This window comes from Panthera uncia (genome assembly GCF_023721935.1).
Source record: "Panthera uncia isolate 11264 chromosome A1 unlocalized genomic scaffold, Puncia_PCG_1.0 HiC_scaffold_17, whole genome shotgun sequence".
Classification (NCBI taxonomy): Eukaryota; Metazoa; Chordata; class Mammalia; order Carnivora; family Felidae; genus Panthera; species Panthera uncia.
The window spans coordinates 19528000-19549117 of NW_026057577.1; the positions used below are offsets into that span (position 1 = coordinate 19528000).

At 41.2% G+C, this 21118-nt stretch overlaps 1 long non-coding RNA gene across 1 annotated transcript in view; it reads right to left on the minus strand.

The window, feature by feature from the left end:
• Positions 1 to 7032: 7032 nt before the first annotated feature.
• LOC125934860 (uncharacterized) overlaps positions 7033 to 21118 on the minus strand; it is a 210870-nt gene continuing 196784 nt past the window's right edge. The window contains exon 3 of the long non-coding RNA XR_007461550.1: positions 7033 to 7167. This is a non-coding gene — a long non-coding RNA (uncharacterized LOC125934860). The remainder of the gene's footprint in view (positions 7168 to 21118) is intronic.

The window sequence follows — 21118 nt, forward strand, 5'->3', positions numbered from 1 at the left end:
CAGAGCCCGACGTGGGGCTCGAACTCACGAACTGCAAGATCATGACCTGAGCCGAAGTCGGACACTTAACCGACTGAGCCACCCAGGTGCCCCACTATTTTTCCTTTCTAAATGATTCTTAGAAAAAGAGATGCGTTTGAAGAAGGCTAAGGAAAATATCACTTTATTAATAACTGCGCATCGCCTCAATACCAGTGCTGCAAGCCTGCACCTCACCACCCATGGCCTTCTTTGTGCTTGATCCAACGGAAGCCTAGAGCCCAGAATCAAAGTAGACTGAAGACAGGCCACACTACATTGCTACGTCTTCACTAGAGGATCGCCCCTTAGCAGTCTCATAGGACAAAAAGATACCTCTGCCAAAATAAAGGAAATAGGGTGAAAGCAGAGCCCCATGATGGTTTATCTGTGCTTCCAGTGTATCTTCCATAAGAAAACATGGCTGACCAGTACCTTGATATTCGTCAGATTAGCACTCCACCCCCTTGGAAGATGGGTTTCTTGCCCCGGATGCCCACTCATCCTTGAATAAGAAAGAGGAGAAAAAAGAGGGAAGAAGAAAACACCTTCGTCCCTAAGAGGACCCAGGTTAAGAACAAAAGATAAGGATATCATCTTTTAAACATCTAAAGCAACAATTGGAAAGAGAAGGGAAACTAATCTTCAATTACCTTTTTAAACTTTGGGGGTTCATGAAAATAAAAGCCATATTTTTTTCCAAGCACTTCTAGGTTTTTCAAACCATCTGTGCTTCGAGGAGAATTTAGTACATGTGTTTTTAGTTAATTTACACTTAACTCATCAAAATGTTGACTTGTTATTCCAGCTATTTGATGTCTCAGAAATCATACACACATTTTAATATATGTTCAAAAGTCTTTCCCCCATTTGGATAAGGAAGTCATCATCAGCTGGCAGTAAACAGAACCTGGAAGAGCTTAAGTCTGATTCTGACAGAGAAGTGAGGAGATTCCAAGGAGTTTGAAACTCGGCAAACTACTTTCCACGCACATAGTGTCAAGCACTTTGAAGGGAAAAACATGAGAAGTGACCCCCCAAACATCAAAATCATCACAAGCATAAAGGGAGTCTCTAGGATATGAAGATGTTTAGTAAGGGGACTTGCAATATATATCATATTAACTCTATATTCCTGAAATAAAAGAATTTGAGATCAGCACAAAAAGCCCCATGCTGGTCTCTGTGTACCAAACACTGTCCAGAAGCCAGTAGGTTAATTTTTCCATGAAAAAAGACAAAGGATGTTTTTGAACTTCTGATGATCCAATGATCTTTCCTTTTAAGTAAAATGTATTAAATGCATAGCCAATAAAAGGTCCTTTATATTCACAGCAATAGGCTGGACACAATTTTTCTTTTTCCCCAGCTTGAATGTGTTTCTAGACCAGAATGCTTGAGTAAAAGCTATCACCGACTGTTGTTTGATTGTCTGGTTTTACACCTGACTACAGCTTCAGTTAAATCTGGAGCAATTCTCATATTTGCACACAGACTCTTGAGAACTGTTTGATGCAAGAACCCGGCCTTTTGTGACTGCAGACAAGGGGTTCAGAGACTGAGCGCAGACTATGGAAGGCATTCTGAGGCCAAGTCTCATGTAAGTACAAGAGAAACCAATTCATGTCTAAGAACGACCCTAGACAGAAGCCGAAGATTCCAGATTTGGAGCAGCAGATCAATAGGAACATGAAAGACACTGGAGGGAGCAGAGCAGCCAAGAGATTGGAGAAATGTTCTAGGGGGTAGTGTGGGGGGTGGAGAGGGCACAGACAGACACAGAGGTCCAGGAAGGGCAGTTTGGGGGCAATTCCCATGATCATGAGCTCCTTGAACGGTTTGGCTTGCTTCTCTGTTCTGGGATAAATTCAAAACATAATACGGTACCAGGAGCAGAAGGAAACACAATAATCACCTCACCCAACTTTATACATTTCAGCTCTCTCATTTTTTAAAGTTTTTATTTATTTATTCTGAAAGAGTGTGCAGGAGGGAGAGAGATAAAGAGAAAGGAGAAAGAGAATGAGAGAGAGAGATGAAAAGATGTGGGGGTTAGAACTCACAAACTGTGAGATCACGATCTGAGCCAAAACCAAGAGTCCGACGCTTAACAGACTGAGCCACCCAGGTGCCCCTGGTCCTCTTGTTTTTATAATTGTGGATTTTGTTGCTCAGACTGGATGGGTAATGTTTTACCCTAGGATGCTATAGCTAGTTCAGTGTTGGGCAGAGTGACCGCGAGGCCTCCCTTTATTTCCAGGCCAGTGTTCTTTCTACGCACCACATCCCAAGTAAATCCGTCATTTCCTGTTTCCTTTTGTCTGTTTAAAGTTTCCTTTTTTTTTTCTTTTTTTCCCACTTGCCTCATTCATTGCCACTGTAACTCGAGATTGAAGAAGCAACAAAACGTCACATCCAATGCTCCGGTGCAAGTATTTTCAGAGGGGGTCACAGCGATGCATGTTTGTTTTGTGAAGTTTCACGCTCATTCTCAACATACGGGTTCAAAGCTGTGAACCAACCATGAACCTTGGGAGCTGGGAGTCGACAAGATGGGACTAATATGTAAAAGAAAAGGAGGTTCAGAAGGACTTGGTGGATGTCCGTTCTCTTTTCAAAAAGAACATTTTGGTGACTTAAGCGTAAATGAGTTGGGAACACACAGATTTTATTCGCTTGCCAGATGCATGGGTTTAAACATGAATGGAAAAAAGCACTCCGAACAACACGATGTGAATTTTATTGGTCTTTTTTTCTCTAGAAGATGGAAGCTGAAAAATGATGGGGACAAGTGAATTGAAAGCCATCATGAGTTTTAAACGCATGTATAGCACATGACACTGTCAGACGGAACAGTAAGGACATCTGGGCTGAGAGCTCTCATTTTGAAAGCCCTGGTATACTTTCAGTGGGTGACTTCATTATAATACTGAAAGAAGTTTCCAGGCAGGTTTTTTTTTTTATCTGAACTTTCTGTCTGAGAATAGGGGACAGGGCTGTGAGAAATCCATTTCATTGTAAGGAATGTAATGCTTCAGTAAAGGTTGTAATTGGGCAATTAGAAGACAAGAGATAATAAACGACTTGGCTTAACATATTAAGGCTTTCCGAAACATAAGACAATCTACTGGATGATCTTTTTATGTATCATTTTGTCTGCCTCAGACATTTTACTTTGGGTAGTGCAGGTCGGATCTTTGCGGAATCCTGATGATTTCCACCAAAAGAAGTAAACAAACATGTCAGTATTCTCGTCATCTTCTGGTATCTCTGCCTCTTTGGCCAACTTCATGCGGGGATATTTGGTAATTATTCTATGATCATTATGTGAGTCTTTACGTGATCATTATGTGAAATTCTTTGCTTTTGTTGTAGGAACACTCCATAATTAGCTAAATAAAGTTCAAACCTTCTGTACAGGCAGTATCCACAAACTCCTCTTTTGTCAAAGCAATGCTTGTTTCTTGATGTGTCCACGAACTTCTAAGACAACATATAAGTTTATGTAAGCGCTCCCTGGTTAGCTTGTGATGGGACTCTCTTTAGAACACGCTAGCAAGACTGAAATCAAACTGTTTCAGATGCTACAGTTAGATGAAATCACAAGGAAGCTATCCTTGGAATTTTATTAAAATGCTATGTTGGTTGGGACAAAAACACTCACGTCTATGGAGTAGGGCATACTCAAAATAGTGTACCTTTACTGATGGATCCAGGCCACATCACACAGCCCGAGTGCACGTCAGCATCACATCTGTCATCAAGTAAGTGACTCAATTTTTTTTTTCTTGCCGCTGTTTCATGTATTTCAGATAGAAAGAAAACTGGGCTGCACTTCAAAATTTAAATACGGTGAATGAAAAGGCTTTGTTCACATTTAATTAAATTACTGTTTATATGCCATATGTTTGATCAGACATTGCTTGTATCCCAGATGGAGGCAATGGCGAGGAATAAGGTATAATTTTTTTCCCCCTCTTCTCCGAGGACAAGGCACAAATTGAGATGATTTTCTAAAAAGTGTCATCACAGTGACAAACTCATATGGCCACTGCTGTGACATCAGCCCTTAAATGATCCCTTCATGGCTCATCAACTCTCAGAACTGTAAAGATAACCTGTCTGAAGATAGGTAGGACCCCGGGCTCCAGAAGACAATACATCAGTTATTTCTGAGACTCTCTTAGTGAAGCTTTCCTCAGGTATACTGCTGCTCTGATGTGGCAACACCGTATTCGTCAGGATTTCGGATCAGGTTTATTTTGTAAATCATAAATAAAAAATAAAGAGACGTTGATTTACAGACGGCAACTTAAGTCACGAAAATGTAAATTCAGTAACATCTACTGCAGTGTGAGTTGGAAAGAGAGAGACAGTCACTGTGTGGGAGTTCCCTAGGTTCAGAGGAGGCCCTTTTCTCTTTTTTCTCGTTTTCTTTCTTTCTCTTTTTTTCACATTCCTCACTCACCAAATGGATGTGCTTTGCAGAGAGGAAGGGAAGAGTCCTTTTTACCATATGAAGCGAGCATGTGTTTTTCTTGCTTTTGCTGCTCTGCTGTTTTTGCCATATTTTCTGAGTTCAAGTCTCTAATCAGTTGGTGGGAGTGTAGATGTAATGACATTTATTTTGGAAAACATGTTCTGCTAACATTTGGTAGTAATGTAAGCCATTTAATTCTAAAATTGGCAGCTGAAACTAACACTGTGTCCACATAAACAACTACTCAAATGTTTCAGTCAAAGGCATTTTGGGCACCCAGGGCCAGGACATCATTTCTGGGTCTGCATACTTGTAAAAGTCCAAGTTTGGCAGGCAGGGGCTTACCTCCAACCCACACAGACAGAACCTGAAGAATCTTTCCTGTGCCTCCATGTACACAAAAAGAGGTCCTCACCTTTTGTTTTTAAAATGAATAAGTAGAAGCCGAGGAAATACATGAATGAAATTCTTGGCCTCAGCAGTGGTCTCGAGGGGTGGGCTGATTTGTTCTTTGGAGAGAGGGACAAGCCAAGCAGTCGGGGAGGGAAGTGGGGAGGCTTCCCTGTGACTGTGACACACATACTAAGCTCAGATTAGAACACTTCTCATTTTCTATTCTCTCCAAAGGGCGGAGGAGGAGAACCCATCTGCCATCTTGGTTTGCCAGATGAGACAGTCTCAGGAGAGGAGCGAGGGCACTCTGATACTACAGGACAGTAGTCATTTTATTTTTTTGAGCATCTACCATAGGCTAGGTGGTGTAACAAACCTTTTAGGCCTTATTAAAATATCACAAAACTCCTGCAGTAGTACTATAGGTGAATAAGATCATAATATTTAGAATAGAATACGATAGGATAGGATAGGATAGGATAGGATAGAATAGTATAGAATAGAATAGAATAGAATAGAATAGAATAGAACAGAACGGACACAGTAAGTTTGGCTAATTTGCTATGGTCCTGCGACTAGCAATTAGCAACATGAGGATTTAAATTATGGAATCTACCCCAGTGACCATCTCCTTCCGTATCATCATCCAGATCAACACGGGACACAAATTGTGGGGAAGCAAACCAGGGAGAGGAGGGAAGAGAGAGAAAATAGACAATGTTGTGTGATAACCGAGTGACGAATATTACCACGCTACGACTTAGGTTATTTAAATCCTTGATCTGTGGGAGTGAGTCATGAACGCACACAAATTTGAAAGTGGTCTTATGATAGATACTTGACAACGATTAAAAACACACCCTCCCCCGAAAGGCTTAAAGACACACACTGGAGTCCTTAGTTTTACTAAATGCAACAGTTGCCCAGATTCATGCTTCTGAGTCATCCTTAATATCAATCCTCCTTCTGATATGCCAGAGCTCACTTTGTCCCAGCCTTGTTTTCCTCCCATTTTTCTCCACTTCAGGGACGGGTTCCACCACCTGTTCTGTGCACAAGCCGGGAGCCTGGGAGTCATCCTTGTTATCAGACTCTTCCTGATGGTCCATGTTCAATCTTTTACTTATTCTTATTTTTCTTCCTAAATACCTCTTGAATCTGTGCATTTTATGTGTGCCACCTCCTTCATCATTCCACTATTACCTGGATTTCTATAATAGTTTTGTCCCTCTGACCTCTGAACCAATGAGCACAGACTAGGCAGGAGAATGTGTTAGTGAGGCAGATCCCGTCCCACCAGCCTCCTGCCTCAGGTCCAAGACTGTCCGGATCAAGACAGAAATCCTTAACTCGGCCTGTGAGGCCCTGTGTCGGCTGGCCTCAGTTCTCGATCTTCACCTCATAGTACTCCCCTCTTCTTCTCTGTACCTCATCACCTTGACCTTTCAGTTTCTGCCTCATGGCCTTTGCAAATACTCTTTCCCAAGTCCTTCTCCTCTCTCCTGAGTGACCTTGAACTTACCTTTAGGTAGTTCTGCATTCCCTTCCCCCCATCAGGGGCCTGCTTTCCATACATCTTCTCTCAGCAACCTCCCCTTCCCTTTGCACAGTATAACAAGAGAAAAATGAAAAATATCTGCTTGTCTGTTTCCCTGAGCAAAAACTGTAAGAGCAAAAACCCAATCTGCCTTGTTCACCAGTTTACATACAACACATAGCACAGAGCCTTTCACCTATTAGGTAGCTAGTTAATCCTTGAATGATGAGATAAACAAATACTTCCTTATCAGCTTCAATTAAGGAAGAGAGTGAGTCATCTTAGAACTCTCACCGTAGGTTCCTAGAAGCAGTCACTATAGCTTTTCTTCTTGTTACCATTAGGGGTGCCATGATGCCTGGAAGATTCTCACTTGTGGGCTTACTGAATCTACAAGCTACATGCATGGAGAGGAGGCCCCTGCCTACTAGGAAGCAGAATATCCTTCTGCCATATAAGACCTAAGTGCTTCACCTTCTACGCAAATTAGGGAGCTGTAGGGCATACCTTTGATGATCTAGATTCCTCTTTCCTCTTGTATCAGCCAGGGTTCCCCGGAGAGAAACTGAACTACCAGGATATATATATAAAAGAAGGAGTTGACTCACACGATTCTGGAGGTTGAGATGTCCCATGATCTGCCATCTTCAAACTAGAGAAGCAGGGAGTCTGGTGATGAAGTCCAAAAGGCTGAAAGTTCGAGAGCCAATGGGATATATGCCAGGTCTGATCGGAAAGCCTGAGATCTCAACCAGAAACACAGAGGATAGGAGAAGATCAAAGTCCAGATCAAGAAGTCAAGCTGAGAGTAAATTCAACCTTCTTCCACCCTTTTGTTTCCTTCAGGCTCTCAGTGGCTTGGATGATGTGATCCTTCACTGGAGAGAGCCATCTGCTTTCCTAAGTCCACCAATCCAAATGCTAATCTCATAGGGGAACACCTAAAAATAATGTGTAGACAAGTACCGGGGCTTCCCGTGACCCTGTCAGGTTGACACAAAACTAACCATTACACCTGTACGGCCAGATACACATCTAACCTTCCTGGTTTGGGATAGTTTGGTTTCACTGTAACTTTCAGAACTGTAGCAGCTGAGATTCTTGTCGATCATTTGTGAGCTTATAGTTGTTGGAAATCTAATGGAGACAATCCACTAACTCTAGTAAATAGTACTCATAAATTCTCAAAGACACACTTCACATGCTCTCCTTAAAATTACACTAGGGATGCTTACAAGTATTACCTGTAATGAGTAAGAGGATACAATAAACAGTCTTTATAAAATGTTCTAATATAATCCAGTAACTGTGGGAAAGTTGTTAGCTACGGTTAAAGTGAAGAACCTAAAATATTTCCATTTTTTTATACCTGGCTACAAATTCTTCCTTCCTCCCATCTTTCCCTCCTTCTTTCTTCCTCCCTCCACACCTCCCTCCCCCCTTCCTTTCTCCTTCCCTCCCTCCCTCCCTCCCTTCCCCCTTCCCTCCCTTCCTTTCCTTCCTTCCTTCCCTCCCTGGCTCCCCCTTCCTCCCTTCCTTCTCTCTTTCCTTCTTCCTTCCTCCCTTCCTCCCTCCCTTACTTCCTATGTAACTCTTAAAGTGAAAGTTGTGTTCAATTACTTTAGTTATATGCACATTCTAATTTTTCAACATCACACCAAAATGCCAGTGTGTAGTCCACAGATACAAATACACTTAGTGATTAGCCTCACCAATGGAAGTAATACCCCTGAAAATGATCCAATATTCAAAGAGAGATAATACCAAGAAGTGAATGATTGGTATGAAAAAAGAGAGTTCTAGATCTTAGAGTTGCAGTCATGTTCCTTTTCTGTAAATTATTTGCCAGATTGTCGGTATTTAGAAAGTTAAAGTATGATATTAGATTCTGGTAGTTTGCTACGTTATCCTAAAATTAACATGTTCCTATATTTGGAGCAATGACCTAGAAAATAAGATTGACTGAGTCATTTTGTTAAGTCTCCTTATTTTTCTGTACCCTAGGTTTCTCGGTATGCAGGCCTGATAAAAACTCTGTGCACATTTCATGGGCTGGTTATTCCTGCCATTCTGACTCTTGTCGCACACAATGACAACTCAAGAGAGTGCAACATAAGAAAATTTGAACATCTCCTCCCATAGCATTACGCATACAATATAATTACTACTATTGTAAGTACAAGTGGGGAAAAAGAAAGCAGACACTTCAACTTTATCAAATCTACTGGTTTAACTGAAAACAAAAAAGAATCCATCAATGTAGGAAAGCGAGATATTACTCTGGTTGGGTCAAAATAATAATTTGAAGGCATTAGCTAAATATGAAATGGCATGGAATCAGTCGTAAATTAAACCAAAAAAATCTAGCCTAACAGAATTACAACTACTAACATTGCTCTAGTTTTTATTCCTGAATGACAGAGCATTGTTTGAGATATGTATCAGTTACCATTGACGATAATCATTCATTGAGTTTAAAATCAAAGGGTGCAGCAGAGACCATATTAAATAAACAGCAAGTTTTCAATTTTTTACATTATATATATATATATATATATATATATATATATATGAATTTGAAACAATTGCTGGATTTTCTCTTTTATTTAAGTAGTAATTACATTTCTTCATTCCATTTTCCAGTTCAAGTATTCATCACTTACTGACTTACCGAGATTCTGAGGTTAAAAGGCTAGAGGCAAGCTGACTAGATTCTACACATTTTTTTCTCACTTCTGAAACTATGGATGCTGGCTGATCAGGATCAATAGATATTGTGTTAATGGAAGGTTCATTTTGTTCCTTTACTTTTACCACCCTGGTTTCCTCTTTGACATACAATATTTTGACTTTCGTCGGTTTCCGATTTGGAAAGGAAGAAAGGTTGACTGCATGTTACAGCGTCCATACAGACTCTTGAAAATCATCCAAGGGGCGCCTGGGTGGCTCAGTCGGTTAAGCGTCCGACTTCAGCTCAGGTCATGATCTCGCAGTCTGTGAGTTCAAGCCCCGTGTCGGGCTCTGGGCTGATGGCTCAGAGCCTGGAGCCTGCTTCCGATTCTGTGTCTCCCTCTCTCTCTGCCCCTCCCCCGTTCAGGCTCTGTCTCTCTCTGTCTCAAAAATAAATAAACGTTAAAAAAAAATTAAAAAAAAAAAGAAAATCATCCAAGATCCACAGAGATTTTAGAGAAAGGGAGTCTCAAGTCCAACACCCACTTTTAAGGTGCAATCCTTGAGAATCAGGGAAGTTTCATGGCTTGAAAAAGGTCACATATTTGACCTTTTACAATTTTCACATATTTGACCTTTTACAAGTGGGGATCCAATATGGCCCAGTGATGGCAAAGTGACAGGAACTTCATCAGTGACTAGCTGTCACTTGCCACCAACTTCAGTTTCGTGACATCACTCAAATTGTGGCTTTTTAAAAATTTTTTTTTAACGTTTATTTATTTTTGAGACAGAGAGAGACAGAGCCTGAATGGGGGAGGGGCAGAGACAGAGGGAGACACAGAATCCGAAACAGGCTCCAGGCTCTGAGCGGTCAGCACAGAGCCCGACGCGGGGCTCGAACTCACAAACTGCGAGATCGTGACCTGAGCCAAAGTCGGACGCTGAACCGACCGAGCCACCCAGGCGCCCCTCAAATTGTGGCTTTGAATGGTTGCTAACTGTTACCTTGTAAGTGTACCTTGTACCCCTAGAAAAATCAAGCTCTTTGATTTTCTTTTGTCCCCATAGTTGGCCAGCACAGTGCAAGACACCCTCAGTAAAAATTTAAATGAGCCTCTTTGGTAAGTTCTTTTACTGTTATCAGATCTCCTGAAATGTTTAATTCTGACATTTTTTTTTCTTTGAAAAATAAATGAAAATCTGAGTCACTGCCGTAGCCAGAGTTGGCACATTTGCTGCTGCTATAAACTCCGTGAGCACGGTCTGGGCTGGTCATGCCCAGCATTCTATCATTGATTCTGTTCCAGCATGACTATGATTTGAAATACGACACAACACAAACAAATATTTGTAACTTCTGCCTGGACTCAGAGATTAAAACATTCTTTTTTTTTTTTTTTTTTTTTCCTGAGTCAAGTCCAAGTACAACCTCTTTGTTTCCATTCTTCTGATCAATATCAGGAAAAACACTTGCCCTCAGCTACACCACCATCACACAGGATGTCCCTCACTGTGCATTGTGGAGGTTCAAACACTTGCCCAGTTCTGTGCATTCGCTTTTCAGACGCAGACCCTCACCAGGGGCAGATACGGGCGCTGGCTCCCAGGTGCCTGCTTCCTTCAGCTACTGTTTGCCGACCTCCGGTTGTGGTTTTCTTTCGCCACTATTCTCCTGGCTCTGACAAAAGACAATCACCCTTCCGGACCTGCACGTGGCTCCGTGAACACATCCAAATTCTGTTGCTTCAACACTGTTGAGTGATGTGCCACGTCCGGAACGGCAGGCCAGCTAATGTCACGTTGCGTTTTGAGTCTTTGAGAATTTTCAGTTACTGATCTTGACCTTAAACAGGTCCCTGATTATTTCTTTGTGGCTTGCTCTAATATTGCATTCACAGACAGGGCATGATCACGATTCAGAAAAGATTGCATTGTTTCTTCCCGGCTGCCCACACTGAAGAAATCTGGCGTTTGTGAAAAGCATTTGGGAATCAGATGTCTTTCAGATTTCTCTAGTATGGCTTTATATTATAATCCTAAAATTCGTTTCCTTTTCTAAAAGTGAAGGAATCTGAAGTTATGTTTGGCCTCAGGCTTGTTCACATTAGCTGCTGGGCTTTCAGAGGTCTTTGTTCTGAATACAAGTGATGCTTCTAGTGGACACAGGTGACAACTGGAGAAACACAGATGGGCAAGGGTATGGTAGTGCATCATCAGCTCAAGGAAAGAATATTCGAGAACAACTGTTCTTTCCCTATTTTATCACAGCAAAATGCCCTCCATTCCTTCTCTCTCCCCTCTCCCACCCCTTCTCTTCCCTCCTTTGTTTAGTTTTTATTTTCTATTTTCTTGTTCTTTTTGCATGTCTGGATATGGTTATCAGATAACATTTTTTATTTCTTGGATAAGGACAAGTAAACTAACTCTGAGTTTAAAAGTTAATGGTGTAGATGACAGCCAACTTTTAGCAGGCAAACAAAACAGTTTGAATACGGCAAACATGGATTTTGTTCGGTTAGAAAACCATCGTTGAAAAGAGCTAAAAAACCAGACTCTGGTACTTGCCTGAGTATGGGTGAAATTTTACCAACACTTCTTTTTTTCTGGCAAAAATACTTTATGTTAAAACCCATTTTAAGGTTTTAAGGTCATAGCCCTTCCTCGTTCCCATTTTTTTTTAACGTTTCTTTATTTTTGAGACAGAGACAGACAGAGCATGATCGGGGGAGGGTCAGAGAGAGAGGGAGACACCGAATCCGAAACAGGCTCCAGGCTCTGAGTTGTCAGCACAGAGCCCGACGCGGGGCTCGAATTCACAAACTGCGAGATCATGACCCGAGCTGAAGTTGGACGCTCAACCGACTGAGCCACCCAGGCACCCCGCCTTGTTCCCATTTTTAGTGTGACTTCCCATTTATGCTACATGTCCACAGGTGTCAAGTAATCTCATTTAAAGAGATTATAAATAGAACCCAAGTCCATAAGTAATTGTAGCAAGAGATGTAGCAGGAATTCAAGCCTTCCAGTTAGCCCAAACACTCCTTAGACATGTTATAAGTTTGTGTCTGTGTGTATGTACCAGTTCCCGCTGTCAATCTCTTAAGGAGCTGCTTGCCTCTGGCTTGTACATCGGAAGATCCTAAATCATCTTGACATCCCGAACCTTGTTTTACTCAATTGTATTCTGAAAAAGAAATTTTGTAACAACTTTTGGAATTCTATTTTTTGTAAAATATTCCCAATGGTATTTTAAAAGAGCATCGATATTAACCTTCATATACTTAATGAATTAATTATGTTCAGAAAAACTGAGCCATGGAAATAGTCGCATATTCTGCAAGGCATACTCAGACAACTTTTTGAGGAATTAAATGGTCTTACTGCATGGAGGAAACATGTAACTGACAGATGCAGATGTGAGTGTTCTAATACATATACAACTCAGTAGCTACAGATGTAGTTTATGACATTTTCTCCCACACTTGCCCACACATTTTAGGATTAGAAAATCTATCATGAGAGATCAGGAATATTGTCTAAAGTTTGCCATCAATATCTTCTTTCCACCAGAAAAAAAAATCACCCACCATCATTGACTTACCACAATTATTCGGAAAGGGTTTTTTTTTTTTTTTCAAAAGGTTAAATTCATTTTTTACTCTAAGTACTTAGCACAGCGTGTCAACTTTTATTATTTTTATTCAAATTTCTCAGTCTCTCTTGAGACTCTCTTGGTTTTCTGTCAGAAACCAGATCAAACTAGCTTAAGGAAAATAAGGTTTTTAGGGGTTCTGAAAATTTGATGGCATTGGCTTCAGGCACAGTTGAATTCAGGTGATCAGAGCATTAGGAAACAGTCTTTTTCCATCTCTCCATTCTTCTTTCCCCGGGGTTCACATGTTTCAGAAGCTGGCTCTCTCTGCAAAAATGCGTGCCAGGGTTTCCAGATAAATATCCAGTTATCTTCAAGAACAGCAGCCAGAGAGTTTCTTTCATCCTAAAGTTACAACAAAGGCTCCAGGTTGAGTCTCATTGGTCTGTTGAGTCTACTTGGCCCGACTTGAGCCACTTAACCATCCAAGAGTGAGCATGGATGGCCAGCGGATGCAGAATTCCAGTTAGCTGGGCCTGGGCCACATTTCTTAGCAATACCAGAACCATAAGGAAAGAGAGCTTGGAAATCAGGAAGGCGAATGTATGCCAGCCTGGCAAAAAGAAAGCAACAGATGTCTGTTGCCTTACTGAACTCACCCACCAAACATTTCCCGAGTTTCTCCTGTGCTTCCTGCGCTGACTGTGTGTGTGAGAGACAAAGTGTGTGTGTGACTCACCGTAGAGCAATGGACACAGCAGGAAGGAACGCAAGGGTGAAAGACCTAATTCTGCCCCTTAAAGGAGAGACACCTGCAGGCTCTAAAAACAGTAAGAAACAAGGACTCTGTGATGAACTTAATGAACTTGTTGATACCGGTGGTAGAAATTCAGAGTAGGAGAAATCTCTGTGACCGTAGAACTGAGAAAGCCCACAGAGGGGTGAGGGAGGACCAAATGTGGAGGGGAGGGCGGGACCTTGCAAGAGGCTAAGGAAGTGTTGGTAAAGACTCACAGCTCAGGTGCATGCAGCGTGTTGGTGAAACAAAAGAGAACCAGGTCTAGCAGCCCTGACGAGGAGCGTAGGTCATGGCGGGTGGGAGGGAGGCACACCCCTGCAGATGCCTGGATGACCTAGAAAAGTTTCGGCAGGAACTGCTACAGAGAGGCAGAGTTGAGACCGGAGAATAAAAGCATTTCAGGAAGACAAATCTGGTAACAGGCTGTGGGATGTCTTAGAAAGAAGACGGCGGGCGTGGAGAGGGATGGAGTGCTACTGCAGAAACTGTCGACTACGGTGACAAGTTCTGGGAAGGATCCCGAGGCTGTGGAGAAGGAAAGGACACAATGCTGAGAGAAATGTCAAAGGGAAGGTCCATAAAACTTGGAGGCGCTAGCAGACACAGAGGAAGAAGGAGAAGGTGAGTCTAAACAATCAAGCCCAGGGCCCAGGTCATGGAAGAAACCTTATGAACTAGCGACAAGGAGCCATCAGGTCATAGTATTTATGCTTCATTCCTCAGTGACATTCTCATCCTCCACCATCTACTTTAACTATTTGCATGCATTCGTCAGGAAAGATGATGACTTAACCTTTGTCTTTCCAGCAACACAAAGTTTGGCATTTTGCACAGACGATTCAATGGTTTTTTGTTTTTGTTTTTGTTTTTGGTTTTGTTTTTGTTTTTTTGTTAAATGAATTCTACAGAGGAGAAAGAGCTTTCTGGGAGCTGAAAAATGTATTTGGCCATGCATGTTAGTAACAGGATGGCAACAAGGGGCATCTCTTCAATCTCTAATTCTTTGTTCGTTGCAGTCCTTGACTGCTATGGTTATTCTTCTTAGGGGATAGATGTATCTCTCCAATACAAACTGCCTCACAGCAAACTATGTCCTGTGCTTTACAAGCTTATAGCGCATTTCCAGATTACCTAATTCACCTAAGATTTCTTTCAAAATTATAGCAACAGAAGCAAGTCTCCCTCTGACCTCTTAAAACTCTTGGTGTTTTCTATTTAGCTCTGTAATTTAAGTATTTCTGACACCACAGAACACTACTGAGTTCAAAGACCCTGTTAGGCTTTGTTTTACGAGCAAGCACAACACTGAGGAAATGCTACAACAGATTACAAAGACGTAAAAGATGAAACTTTTTGCAGTGTTTCTGCAAAAGAAAAAAAAAGAGAGAGAGAGAGAATCTAAGTAAAAAGATGTATCAACACTAACCACGTATGATGATAAAATGAAGTTGAAGGCAGAAACCGTCCTCACTGGCCCAGAATGATGGCAGAAATGTAACGAGAGCTTCATAAATGTTTCCTGAATACACGAGTGAGCCAATAGAGGAACAAACGAATAGCATTCTAATGATGGGAAAAAAAAGTCACGTGTGAGAATGTTCATGACTTCTCACGCACTGAAGTGTGAAAACACGTGGTCTTCAACAACACCTCCTCCATGATCTCTTTGAACCTTTGGCGTTTAAACTTGACCTTGCACTGAAATCACCTACAGGGCTTATTAAAACACTGACTGCTAGGTCCATTTTTGAGTTTCTGATTCAGGAGCACTGGTGTGTGCCCTAAGAATGTGCATTTTGAAAAAGTTCCCAAGTGATACAGAATCTTCTCTCCATACTCCAAGAAACACAGTTTTGGCGTCGGATAACAATAGGATACCTCTTGTGAAGCTTGTCTTCCCTTAAAAGAGACTGACCCCTCAAAGACGGCCCTTGGAATCATGGCATGAAAGAGCTATAAACTTGTTGTGGAGTCCATATATCTGTGCGTAGGACAAAAAGACTCCATCTGATGAAAGATGCATTGCTGTGAAACATCAGAGCCATTAGGATAGTCCCAGGAAAATTAACCACAGGGCACACCTCTCCTACTCCTTCCCGACAAGCACCGATTTATACTAATTGCAAAATGAAGGTGGAAGCAATACTAGGAAAACGAGGGCTGAAAACTCCCTTCTGAATTTCAGATAGTTTAATAAAATGCTGCAGCAGCACAAAGCTGTAATCTGTTTCCGCATACCAATTTGTGGACAGTGCAAGATCACATCAGTGAGGAAACTGCATCTCCTTATCAGGAAAGACTAATTGGAAGCTACAATTAGCTGCGTAGTAAATGCCAGGAATTCTAAATCACAATCACAAAGTAGCCTACATTTGACACTCTAATATAACGGGGGTGGCCACTGAGCAGAAAAGATGGGATTCTTTGCGTGGAAGAACAGAGGCTCTTGCATCTAAATGAGCACGTCTCAATATGGAAGACTTGCTTTGTTCCTTGACTCATACACACTCAAATGCAACATTGTTGAGGTGGGAGATGAAGAAGGAAAAGTGAGCAACGTTGGAATGGCTGGTATGTTTCACGGATGTGAAACGCTGTATTGGGTTTTGTCTCTTTCTTCCATTAGGCGTCCTTAGGATGCAGACTCAGAGTGTGATGAGTGCATCTCCAGGGTAATTTGAATTTCCTAGAATGATTTCATTATCCAAAGTCCTTTTCTGACCTCTGATCCTAAACCACCTTTACAGTGTTTACTTCTTTGTGGGAAGCCATTGGCTTTCCTGAATTCCCATGAACATTCTCACACGTGGCTTTTTTTACATCATTAGAATGCTATTCATTTGTTCATTTATTGGCTCACTCATGTGTTCAGTAAACATTTATGAAGCACTCATTACATTTCTGCCATCATTCTGGACCAATGAGAATGGTTTCTGCCTCCAGGGTCATTTTATCATCATACGTGTGGTTAGTGTTGATACTTTCGTCTTTTTACTTAGATTCTTTTTTTTTTCTTCTAACACTACTTTCCTCATGGTGTGTTCCTCATCAAACGTCTACAATATTTCAAAAATAACAGTGCGACAAGTGCCTGAAGACATAAATTTTTTTACCTTTTCAAGTTGGAGAGGAATAATTTGAAAAGTGTTTTTAATTTTCTGCTTCTAAAAATGACAACATGTGTTCACTTTCACAAAAGATTTGTTTTAGCAAAAGCATCAGACTGTTTTTTTTTCCCCCTCACTGATTTAAAAAAATATATATTGAGTGACTATTTTATGGTGAGCATTGTTTTAGATCTTGGGATTTATTAGTGAACAAGACAGACAAGTCTCCTGTCCTGGTGGAGATCATATGTTGATTGGGGAGACAGACAATGCCAGAATAAACGATGTGGTATGTTAGGATGTGATATCTGCCAAGAGAAGAAGGAGGTGTAATGGGGGTAGGGCATGTTGAACACATGGATGTATAGATTCTCCTACTGTTCGTGAACAAAAGTTTTTTTTTTAATTTTTTTTTAATGTTTTTATTTATTTTTGAGACACAGAGAGACAGAGCATGAGCAGGGGAGGGGCAGAGAGAGAGGGAGACACAGAATCCGAAGCAGGCTCCAGGCTCTGAGCTGTCAGCACAGAGCCCGACGCGGGGCTTGAACTCATGGAGTGTGAGATCATGGCCTGAGCTGAAGTCGGACGCTCAACCGACTGAGCCACCAAGGCGCCCCTCGTGAACAAAAGTTTTGACTTGACCATAACCCCGAAAGCAGAGATGAGCCTTGACATGTTATTTTCAATATTGCAAAGCGGATGTATCTTCAAGTGTAGGGGCTGTTTTATTTTACAATAACTTACAGATAAAGTATTAAAATATTTAAAAGTATGTATTTGAATTGGGCTCACCATAAAAATAATGGACCGTTTTTGGGAGATGTGTGTGAGGACTGGGCACCCCAGGTTCACTCACCTGGAGGAGAAACTGGTGAGGAGGCTTCTGGATGGGCTTGGTAGAGTCCTGCTTCGACAGAGTGCCGTGTCACGTGTGATTCAGCCCAGAAGACCCCAACACTTGAGAATGTGGGACTGTGGAAGTCTATCTCATCCCCACCATGGAAATAGAGATCAGAGTTTCCTCTACAAAGATTCAAAATTCTTACTTTAATTAGGAAATCGGAAGGCCTCCTGTGGGGAGGCAGGAAGGCCACTTTAATTTTGGGAGGGGGACATTCACTTAGGGGCCTGCATTCTGAGGTTCAAGAATACCTTGTTTTATATAATGGTGTTGTCTGGGCACAAATCTAGGTAAGAGAACAGGTGAATCTTTCTTTAATGTGAGAATTTATGTCTAACCAATGGCCAACATAATACTTAAATATTAAACACTTGAGGCATCTCTTGAAGCTGGAGTATGACAACGCTGGCCATTATCATTATATGTGGATTATATTTATGTTATATTGTGGAAATATTATATTGTTATATTGTGGAAATTGTGACCTACACAATAAGACGTGAAACAGAAACAAAAGCAAATAGTGGAACTACTACAGAAGAGGATTATTACCGAGAAGCGTCAAAATAATCCGCTGAAAAATCCTTGTAGTTTGTAAGACTCAGCAAAGTGGCTAAATACAAGGTGAATATACACATATCTAGATAATCGCATTACACAAACGCTATGTAGTTAGAACACAGAGTGACAGAAAAGAAATTTCACTGATCATAAAAATAAGACCCATGAATCTTGGAGGAAGTAGCTAAGAAATATGTGCAACTTCTATATAGAAAGTGACAAAACTACTCTAAGAAATAAAAACAAACAAACCCAAAACTGCATAGGTGGGGAGCCAAATCTTAGTTTAGGATTGGGTGAGTGAGGTTGCTAAGTGATATAAATATATGGGCTCACCATACATTAATGCGTAGGTTTAATGTCATTACACTCAGAGGATTGCAGTAAAAAACTTACGTCACTTTTATCTCACCCAGGACAATGAAGGGTGCCAAATAAGAGGCTAATTCAGTGCAAATGAGTTATAGGTCTAGGAGGCAGAAAATAAACAATGAAGTGAGGGGATCTTGTATGTTTCTACAGTTTGGCCTGTCATAATCCCTCTGTGAGGTGTCAGTCAGCATCCCTATTTCACAGAAAAGGACACTGGGACTTAGACGTGCTGAGTGCATTCTTGAACTCCGGGACACTCACCAGATTTCAGAAATGTGCTTATAAGGGTTCTTTCATAAGGGTACTGACGGCAAGTACATCTTTAGTCTTGTAGATTTATTGTCTGTTTCACAGTGAACATGAGAGCTTTCTGAATGGTAGCTTTCTCTGATCCCATAAGAATTCCATGCCAATCCAACACTGGTTACATTCCATAAAATGATAGCAGCAAGCCAGGAGGAAAGAAGGCTGTAATATTCAATTGTCTGTAACCAATGTGTTAGGAGTCACCGTCTTTCATCCAGACAGTACAGTTGCATTTTTAAAATGACATCTATTACCACATTAGAGGCAACCCATAACAATCCCTTATAGAATGTTTGTCTCAATTGTGGTTATTTAATGTCATTATACCAAATTTCAAAATGTTCTTATGGTAAACAGACCCAGTGAAATGCTAGATGAGTAAAAGCTCATTTTCAAGTTCCAAGAAGCCAGGGCTTCGTTTTCTCTCTCTTTTTTTTTTTTTTCCTGACTTATTTTTTATTTGTAAAAAAGTCTCCAGTTTCCTGGCCTTATGAATTGCAGAGTTTCCTTTCTAAAGGAAAGGCTTTCGTAAATTCTATTATTTATGCAGTCTTAGAACAAATTCTTCAATTATTTGACATAGCCCTGACACGGCTAAGCTGTCATGCACATATATTTTTGATGAACTTATTGTAAAAAGGAAAAATAAACGTATGACATTCACACACAGGCAAAGACACACTTAGAGTCCTCAGATTAAAACTTTTTATTAAGTTCTGGCTTGGGGCAAATTTAAACAGCTGACTTATAAACCCATGAATCAAGAGGTCAGACTGAAGATGCTGGCAGATTCTTAACTCCAGGGGTACCAGCAGGCATGACCTTCAAAACGTAGCAAACTACGAGAGACAGCGGCAACGTGTATCTTGGACCAGGTCCTAAGCAGTTAAAAGCAGCTAGGGATTATTTTATTCCAAACTGTGGTTACATTCATGGTTTCCAACTATTTGTTAGCTCCTTTTTTATAGGCACAGGGCACAGTGATAATGATATGCAAACAAAATAAAAAATAATTAGCACTATCTTTTATTGTTCTAATTTAACAATATTAAAACAACACAATATTGCTTTGGAAGAAAGTGGTAGAAGGCAAATGGTCTTAAACAGAAATGAAGTACCAATATGTTGGCATATTATTATCTACGCAACTAGGCTAGATTACTTTCTGTATCTCTGCCACAGGGAAGCCACGCATACAGCGAGATAAAGAAATTTAGAAAGAAGTCTCACAATCCCAGGATTGCTTTGACAGTTTTAAGAGCTAAAAGCAGGGGCGCCGGGGTAACTCAGTCGGCTAAGCATCTGACTTCGGCTCAGGTCATGATCTCACAGTTCGCGAGTTCAAGCCCCACACGGGGCTCTGTGCTGACAGCTTGGAGCCTGTTCAGGATTCTCTCTCTCTCCTTCTCTCTCTCTCTGCCCCTCCCCCACTTATGCTCCCTCTCTCTCTCTCTCCCTCTCTCAAAGTAAATAAAGAAATATTAAAAAAACAGGCAGCATTCAGAAAAACAGAAAACCAATTCTAAATAATGACAAACATTGACTTTTGGAGTCAAAAATATGTCATCAACGTCAGCAAAAGAAAAAAAAGACAAAGTAAATGTGACAAGCCCTAGAATAATTATTAGATCTAGGTTCTGGGAACCCTGGACTTTATTATACTATCTTCGTACAGTTTTGAAATTTTTAATGATAAGGTTGCTTTTTAAAAGTCATTACTTTGGGGCATTTGGGGGGCACAGTCCAACTCTTGATCTCGGCTCAGGTCATGATCTCCCCAGTCTGTGAGATTGAGCCCCGTGTCGGGCTCTGCACTGACAGTGTGGAGTCTGCTTGGGATTCTCTGTCTCCCTCTCCCTCTGCCCCTCCCCCTGTGCTCTCTCTCAAAATAAATGAATTTAAGAAAAAAGTCAGCACTTCAAGACTGCATTATGTGATGATCTCTTGACTTCACCTGTGTGTGGGAACGTGTATTATGGCCACTTCAAACAGAGCTACGACTACCTTCAACAAAATATCCAGAATTTATCATTGCACTTGGGTTTTACTTTCATTATGTAATGCTTGAAGTGCTTTTGGTATCCTTTCTATGACTGCAATACTCTTGTAGCACCGGGATTTACTCAATTACGGTTATGGCCTCCGCAAGGAAAACTGCTTCATCCGATTCCCATCCCTAAATGTCCAACTGAGTCCCTTCTTAGCATAGCAATGACACCAGCTGTCAACACACTTTGAAAGAAGGTTTAGAATACTGCACACACTGAGTCACCTTGGATGTGAGCTAAGCAGAATAGTTAATATGATGGACAGAGTTGAAGGAATCTGGGAGAAAAGGAGACTGGCGGGGCGCCTGGGTGGCTCAGTCAGTTAAGA